Here is a 9660-nt window from a genome sequence, read left to right on the forward strand (position 1 = left end):
ATGGGCTTTCAATATCATTTTCATCATCATCTTCACCCTGTTGCTCTCTTATTCCATGCATATTGAGGGTTTGAGAGTTCTCAAAGATAAATCTTCTTCTTCTTCTTCATCCATGAAAAGTTTTATTATAAACCAAGCTTATTCTGGACCCAGTAAAGGGGGTAGCGGTCACTGATCACAACCATGGTAGCTTTAGCTATTTACTTACAATATAAGGTTCAACAATTTTTCAAGACAGGAATTAGTCCGCATCGTCTTGCTTCTGCGTGGTGTAACTCAAGTTATATTAACCAAAAACTTGCTCTGTTAAAGTTGTATGCAAATTTGTGGAGATGGTATTTATATCAAAGAGGTCAATTGGAATTTATGCCTTCATTTATTTTTATTTTTTTTTATTTTTTGCATTTTTTTTGGGTCAGAACCTTTTCATTGAATTATGTAAATGGTTTCATTTTTGATGCAATAATGTATACCAGTGTAACCTTTTCTCTTGCTTAAACTTGGGGTTTGCGACCACATTTCTCTTTGTTAGGCTGCTGATGATAGATTGCATGCATGTCAACTAAAAGCAAATGTGATTCACCCTCTAAGTTGTGGCGATTTGTATTGGTTGGTTTTAAATTTAAATGCATATGGAGCAATTTTATTATGGAGTAACAAATAAAAAATGTCACAATCAAGGAAGTCAATACCGTACTGGAGGCTGTACCGGTTTGGCCATCGGTACGATATATTTCGGATACCGGTCAATATCGGTGTACCGTTTCGGATTTATCGCTATTTTATATACACACACACACACACACACACACACACACCAAAATCTCTAGAACCATATTTATAAACATATAATATTTCACTTATATTATAGTAAATATAAAAGTTTATTATAAAACATTACCTCAATTCATAATAAATTATTCATAGTTTTAGACTTTAGTATCAAATAAAAAAAAAAAAAAAACACAATATAAAAAAGAGAAAACTTAGTTGTTCATTGCATACTAAGAAAATGAATAATACTAAGAAGTTAATGTAAATAAGTTACCATTATGCCTTTACAAAAATTCAAAAATTACAAAATAAAAAAAAAAAAAAACTTTTTTCTGTACCGGCCGGTACACCCGGTATCGGCCGGTATTGCCCGAAATTGGCCGGTATGGCCGGTACACGGCCGGTATTTTTTCCGGTACAATATAAAAGTGTACCGGTACCGGTGCACTGGCTGGTACGGTATGTACCGGCCGGTACCGGTACGGTATCGGCCACACTGGTCACAATATGTAAGTTTATGTAATTAGAAGGCTTCCTTCGTTCTTCCGCGATCTAATATTTTCATGAATATAACGTGCCAAGCAATTTTTATCAACCAACGTGCGAACACACATATAAAATTGTTACCATAATTAAGAATAAGTAACTAAAAATTAAGAATTAGAGAATCATAGTTACAATAAACCATGATAAATCGGTAATGATACGGTGACAAAAGTTTGTTAGCAAAGATGTTATGGTATATTAATGTTAATGGTGGTGGTGGTGATGGGGAGGATAGTAAGGGCTTGTGATAGTGGAGGTGACTGTAATGACAAGTAGTAATAAGGGTAGGTATCATGACAATAATAGTCTTTATAAAATTTATAAATGATACATTCCTCATGAAATTTGGATTAAGATTTAGATACTTGACAAACTGCTTTCAATTCTAAATGAAATTCTTAGTCCTCCCGAAAAAAAAAATATATATTGGGAATCTTACTTGGTAATTTGGAGTAAAATTCCATCCCAAGTTTCTTATCCAAACACAATAATGTGTGGCATAATAAAAAGATGGAGATTAAAGTATTAAAGCATTGTGGTCTCTTTTTTTTAGGTATAGACAATATTATCTTTCTATTGAAAATAAAATTTCAATCAAGTTGTAAGTTGAGCTAGGATTTCAAATTAGAGGGGGTAAGAGGAATAAAAGACAAAGTTCAAAAAAAAAAAACTTAATATATATATATATATATATATATATATATATATATTTGATATTAATGATATAATAAATAAACCATTTGAAACTACTTCACTTCAAACTTTGACTATATCATTAGGATGGTAATTAGAAACTTCTTAAAAAAGCATGAAGAATCGCAAAATCTACCTCAACATGAGTTCGTTTAAAATTTAATCAATACTTAGAAACAGATATGTGTTACACGTAATTATCAAATTAAATCTGTTTTGTTTTGTTTTTGTTTTTGTTTTTGTTTTTGTTTTGTTTTTGTTTTTGTTTTTGTTTTTGTTTTTGTTTTTGTTTTTGTTTTTTTTAACTCAACAATTCCAGATTGTGTTTATTAGGAAGATAGTGTTTATCAAAAAAACTATTACATATTGTCACACGTTTCCTAAACCCTCTATAAATATTTCAGGTTTCGTGAGCTCGTTTCCATCTCTCTCCTTTCCAAGAAGAAGTTCAAGAGTGAAGAAGACAAAAAGAGTCAAATGTATGTTTTCAGTTTCTCTACATAGCATTTCTCTTATTTGATTTATTATATTTATTCAATTTAATATCATTGATAGGGATAAATCCCAAGGCAGACGAATGCAATCAACAGAGTTAGTCATAAGCGACGGTGTTGAGAAAAGAGACGGTCTAAATGACCTAGCAATCAAAGAAATGGTAGAGGGAATGGTGTCTTGGACAGAAAGGCAAAAAGACGGACGGGCCCTTTGAAGTGGTCGTAGTCAAGTAAGATGGGCGGATTCTTTGTAGTGAACGGATTTCAATGAGACGGACGGACGCAAGGGAGATGGGTAGTAAAGCCATGTGGCGCCCACGTGGCCTAAGTGGTCTTCAAGAAAGCTAATATGGAAATGTCTTGCATCTCATGCCCAAAATCCCTACAAGGAAAAAATCCCATGATATATGAGCACTAAAAAGGATCTTCTCTAAAAGAAAATACACTCTCCATCAAGAAATGGAGGTCAGCTCTATACCACTGTAAAAACCCCAAATCCCTCACAAACCAAAGTATGCATAATTTTTCCCAACTCTAACACTCTAGAGTTATAGAAATTCTCTTTAACTTAACCTTCGGAGGGTATTTGGCCAATACTACACTAGTACTCTGTGTAAGGTTTTTCTTATTTATGTTTTGCAGGTTCTGTCTAGAGCGTATGAGAACTGTGTGATTCACTAATGATTTTTGCATCATCAGTTGGCGCCGTTTGTGGGAAACGCTATCATAGTAAAAGCCATACTACCACTTCCCAAACAAAAAATTGTATGGTACTCACTCGCTTAATGGCAACTAATAGCAACCAAGGAGATGAACCACATATTACTGTCCTCGAAAAGTAGGTACAGACTCTCACTACAGCTGTAGAACGCCTTACTAAGAAAAACCACGACCTGGAAGAACAGCTGCGCCAAAGGAACGCAAGACCCAACAATCATGGGGAGGAGCAAGAGGGTACCGGCACCGAAAGGAGGGACCAAGAAGGGCCAAAAGGCAACAACGCCCCTAGTAGACAGGAGCAACAAGACAACAATCGTCCATCCATTGCAAATACGGCACCACCGTACATGGTTGCAAAGATGCAGATGATGAAGGAGAGGATGGATTTCATGATGAACGCTCTCAGGGGACAGGTGTCAAACGACCTCGACGAGTTGGTCCACCGGACAGACTCACCCTTTCATTCCCACTTCCACCAATGTTTCGTTTGCCGTGAATATAAGCCTATGACGGGCCTAAGGATCCCTTGGATCACCTGGAGTCGTTCAAAACCTTCATGCACTTACCAGGTGTTGCGGACGAGATCAAGTGTCAAACTTTCCCAACTACGTTGAAGGGTCCTGAAAGGGTATGGTTTAGCAGGTTGACGCCCAACTCCATCGGTACCTTCAAGGAGCTGAGTGCGCAATTTGCGTCACACTTTATCGAGGGCAATAGGTATAAGAGATCCATTGCATGCCTGATGAGCATCAAGCAACAGGAGTACGAGACAGTGAGGTTTTACATAATGTACTTCAACAAAGAAGCCCTCTCAATAGACAAAGCTGATGACAAGATACTTGTTGCTACATTCACCAATGGATTGCGAAAATGGAAGTTTTGTTCTCCTTATACAAAAACGATCCAAAGACCATGTCAAATGTGCTTTATCGAGCCACTAAATACATGAACGCAGAGGAAGCGCTATTGGCCCGAGAGGAGAAACCTAAGAAGAGGGAAAGGCAAGACGACTAGAACCAGAGCCCTACGAGAGGATAGATGCTCCAAACCCCCAATTGGAAGATTCACAAACTCCACCACGCTGACTGCCCTGATTGATCAGGTATTGATGCAGATCATGGACGATATGACCTTGACGTGGCTTGGTAAGTTGAAGAGAGATCCTAGCAAGAGGTCTAGAGACAAGTATTGTTGTTTTCACTGGGATCAAGGTCACGATACATATGAATGCTATGGCTTGAAACAACAGATTGAAGCCTTTATCAGACAAGGGAAACTAAAACAATTTGTTAGCAAAGAAAGGGCAAACCCACCGCAAGAACAAATTGCCAGAAGGGATGGCGAGCGCCCTAGGCCACCTTTAGGGGACATAAGGATGATTGTAGGGGGCACCACAACATCTAGTTTGTCTAGGAAGGCATGTAAGACTTCCCTTATGATGGTTTAGAATATTTAGCTGACAGGTTTTGTTCCAAAGATGGCACGGGTCGACAACCCCATAATTGGGTTCTTGAAGGAAGATGTTCGACGTCTCCACCACCCCCACAACGATGCACTCGTTGTTATCATACAAGTAGGAGACTACAACACTCACTGGGTTCTAGTTGATAATGGAAGCTCTGCTGATATCCTCTATTACCCGACGTTCAAGAAAATGAGAATCAAGAGAGAAAAACTCGTGTTGACCAATGCACCATTCATCGGGTTTGGAGGAATGAAAGTATACGCCTTCAGTGCAGTTACATTACCTGTGATGGTCGGTGATTACCCTCAACAAATTACTAAGGATTTTACATTCCTTGTCCTCAACTGTTCGTCTGCTTACAATGCCATAGTGGGCCGACCTACCCTCAATTCGTGGAAGGCTGTGATTTTGACCTATCACCTGATGATCAAGTTCCCCACCAAATACAGAGTAGGAGAGGTATGCAAAGACTAAGTGGTAGCACGCGAGTGCTACATACTATCCTAACTGGCCGGCTAATGTAGTGATGGTTAAGAAAGCCAACAGAAAGTGGAGGATGTGTATAGACTTCACGAACTTAAATAAGGCGTGCCCCAAAGACAGTTACCCACTCCCATGGATCGACATCCTGGTAGACTCAACAGCAAGACACTAGTTGTTGAGCTTTATGGATGCTTTTTCTAGTTACAACCAAATCAAGTTAGACGAGGTTAATCAAGAGAAAACTTCATTCGTCACCAACTAAGGCCTTTTCTGCTATAAAGTGATGTTGTTCGGTCTCAAGAACGCAAGCGCAACATATCAGAAGCTCATGAACAAAATATTTACACATCAGATTGGGAAGAATGTCCAAGTCTACGTAAATGACATGCTAGCGAAAAGTCGATGGGAAGACGACCATTTGGACGACCTTAACGAAACCTTCGATACCCTCCGCTCTTATAACATGAAGCTCAATCCAAGCAAATGCACATTTGGGGTAATGACTGGAAAATTCCTGGGGTTCATAGTGTCTCAAAGGGGCATCGAAGTCAACCCAAACAAGATCCAAGCCATAATGGAGATGGCATAACCTAGAAACATAAAAGAAGTGCAAAGCCTCAATGGCAAGATAGCGGCAGTAAATAGGTTCGTTTTAGAAGCAATGGACAAATGACTGCCCTTCTTTTACACTTTGAAGAAGTCCTTCGAGTGGATGGCCTAGTGTTAACAAGCATTCGATGACCTAAAAGCATACCTTTCTTCCCCACTGCTGCTAAGTCCTTCCAAATTGGGGGAGGAGCTATTTCTCTATTTGGCTATCTCCCCAGCTGCTATCAGTGCAACCTTGGTCAGAGAAGAAGACAAGGTACAGAAGCCTGTATACTATACTAGTCGAGCACTCCAAGGCATAGAAGAGAAGTACCATTCGATGGAGAAGTGAGCCTTCACCTTAGTGACTGTAGCTCGCAAGCTCAAACAGTATTTCCAAGCCCACATTGTGATTGTTCTGACAGACAAGCCTCTACGGAGAGCACTAAGTAATCCTAAAGCCGTTGGACGGATGGCGTTATGCGCAATTGAGTTGAGTGAATTCGACGTGCAATACCGCCCACGCACTGCCATGAAGGGATAGGTAGTTGCTGACTTTATTGTGAAATTCTCCAATATGAAGGCTAAGGGGCAGGAGAGCATCCCTAATGGAGTATCCACATGGACGGATCATCCAATAGGTGGGCTAGCGGAGTAGGTATTGTACTCCACTCTCTAGAAGGGGACGAGATCGAGTGCATGGTTCTTCTTGACTTCCCTACAACTAACAATGAGGCAGAGTACAAGGCTTTAGTGGTAGGACTAGATCTCGCCAAAGCGACAGGGGCCACAAGTATGGTTGTTTATTGTAACTCTCATGTGGTCATAAGTCAGGTGAATGGTGACTACGAATGCAAAGGTTAAAGGATGAAGAAATACCTAGACCAAGGAAGGAAACGGGTGGACAACGTTCAGGCCAAGTTTATTTAAATCCTAAGGGAAGAGAACGAGCAAACCAACTGTCTTGCCAGAGCCGCATCAGCAAAACACATACTTATCCCTAACAAGGTACTTTCTTTGTTCAGTTTTCGCCTTTGATAGATGACGTTAGTGGGTAGGAAATAGGCTCAGAAATTGTGCCACGTGTCCCCCCAGCATTTATGATTCTTAACTAACTTGCCAATCAAAACATAACTCCTTAGAACTAGGTGAGACCATCAGATGGATCCATAGAACGAAAGGGCAGCTGATAAGGAAAAATCCCAAGGCAGACGGATCCAATCAATAGAGTTAGTCACAAGCGACGGTGTTGAGAAAAGAGATGGTTTAAATGGCCTAACAGTCAACGAACTAGTAGAAGGAATTGTGTCTCGGACAGAAAGGCAGAAAGACGGACGGACCTTTTGAAGTGGACAGACTCAAGTAAGACGGGCGGATTCTTTGTAGTTAATGGATTCCCATGAGACGGACGGACACAAGGGATACGGGCAGTAAAGCCACATGACACCCACATGGCCTAAGTGGTCTCCAAGAAACCTAATATGGAAATGTCTTGCATCTCATGCCCAGAATCCCTACAAGGAAAAAATCCCATGATATATGAGCACTAAAAATGATCTTCTCTACAAGGAAATACTTTTTCCATCAAGAAATGAAGGTCAGCCCTATACCATTATAAAAACCCCAAATCCCTCACAAACCAAGGTATGCGTAATTTTCCTAGCTCTGACACTCTGGAGGTGTAAAAATTCTCTCTAACTTAACATTCAAAGAGTATTTGACCAGTATCACACCGGTACTCTTTGTAAGGTCTTTCTTATTTTTGTTTCGTAGGTTTTGTCTAGAGCGCATAAGTACTGTGTGATCACTGATGATTTTTGAATCATTAATCATAATTTTGTTCACAAAAAACATTGGAGATGTTTGAAATTATGAGGAATGTGTGTGTTGTGTTCAATGTGGCTTAAATGTGAAGAAGAATTTTGGTAATTATTCCACTCGAATTTAAACTAAACCCACTTCCTAAATAGGCTTAGATTTTTTAAGTTTAAGTTGTGTAACGATTAGCATTTTTTTTACTGTAATTAGTGGGTATACATATTTAAGAAGTTTGAAAATAAAAATTTGATTATAACTTTTTGTAGACTAGTAAGGGTTGTACGTGCAAGGCACATGTTGCCCCTTGAGTGAGAAAATTTAAGATAATTTATTTTTTTGAAGTAGTATCAAACCATGTATTTAAATTTAGAATAATTATTTAACATATGATTATTTATTTAGTATGATAATTTCTTAAGTAAAGGTATTTAGTATCAAATGATACCATGTCAAAAAGTGTGAGACATGTCAAAAAAAAAAAAACTAATCCACTAAAAATTAAACATGTGTTAGTGGGTAGTTATTTTTGCACACGTCTCTCATTTATTGGATTTTGATATGGATGGCGTAATATCATTTGATATAAAATACTTTTTTATTTCTTAGAACCTATTTACTAAAGACAGTATCTACTCACAATTTTTTTTGTATAATTAAAGATGATAATAAGTGTCATCATCTTCCAACAATAAACAACTAAGACATATAAACTCTTCATCAAATTAAATACCTACAACCATTTGCAATGAATATTTTGTAGTTCATATTTCATTTTTTTATTATTTTATTCTATAAGCCTAACTACGATGGTTAGCTTACTTAATTTTTAATGAACGTCTTTTTAATAAAGAAACTAAATAACAAAATAACAAAAGACATATGTTAATGAAGTTTCTATTAAATAAAATTACAAATCTAGAAGATTTAAACCACTGATAAATTAGTATTTTCTAGGTAACAAATAGAATACCATACATCATCTTTTTTACTTTCTAAGTATGACTAACACATAAAACTCAAAATACACGAAGAAAATTTTGAGACATTAAAATTTAGTGAGGCATTTTAGATATTGCACAAAGAAATATTCTAAAAATCATAATATTTTTTTAAGGTTTAACTAAAAGAGTAACAGCAGTGACTATATACTTGTCTACAAAATATAAAGGAAGAAATTATTCAACTTAAAAGTTGGGGGGATGAAACTACCCCAAACTTAAAGGGAGAAAGTACTTTTTCCATAATTGTTTTTTTGTTGGTAAAACTATGTGTTTTCTACTTTAAACAATGTGTTAATAAAAAAATCAGCCCAATAAAACTGTCCCTAAAACTATGAACTTTGGTTTAACAAATTGGCAAAAAAATAGAGAGTTAGGAACACAATAAATGTCACAATGTTTTCTCAATACCTTTATTTTAGCTATGGTGAGCACTGGTATGATATTTTATAATTTTATTTTAGATTAATGCTACATTCACAATATTTTCACAATAAAAACTAGGTGGTAAATTGTTATTATTTTTTGATTAGGACAACCACTTTAAACTTTACATTAAAAAAAAAAAAAGAACAAAAAACAAAAATGAACAAAAGATAATTGTGCGTGAAGTTGTAAATTTTTTCTCACCAAATTTGACTAAACCAATAAAGAAGTCTAGAAACATAATAAAATGTCATAGTATTTTCACAATACCTTATTTTCAGCTGTGGTAACTTTCGGTCTAACATATTATTATTTATTTTATAGAAATGATGTCCCCATAATATTTTTATAATAAATTCTAGATGACAAGTTGTTACTGATTTTAAAATGGACTCACGACTAATATCGCTTTTTTTCCATCAATAGTAGCTTACCTATAATTTGTTGTGAAATTAACGTGAAAATTTTATGAACTTAGTATTTTTTTTATTTGATCTATAAAAAACTAAGATCTCAACAATTATAAAAATATTGTAATAACAATAACTGTTACAACATTTTCACAAAATATTTATTTTTAGTTGTAGTTGATCACAGTCTCATATTTTATTATTTCATTTCGAACTATAAGAAATTGAAACATTAATAATTGTGA

The sequence above is a fragment of the Castanea sativa genome, chromosome 7 (genome assembly GCF_040712315.1).
Source record: "Castanea sativa cultivar Marrone di Chiusa Pesio chromosome 7, ASM4071231v1".
Lineage (NCBI taxonomy): Eukaryota > Viridiplantae > Streptophyta > Magnoliopsida > Fagales > Fagaceae > Castanea > Castanea sativa.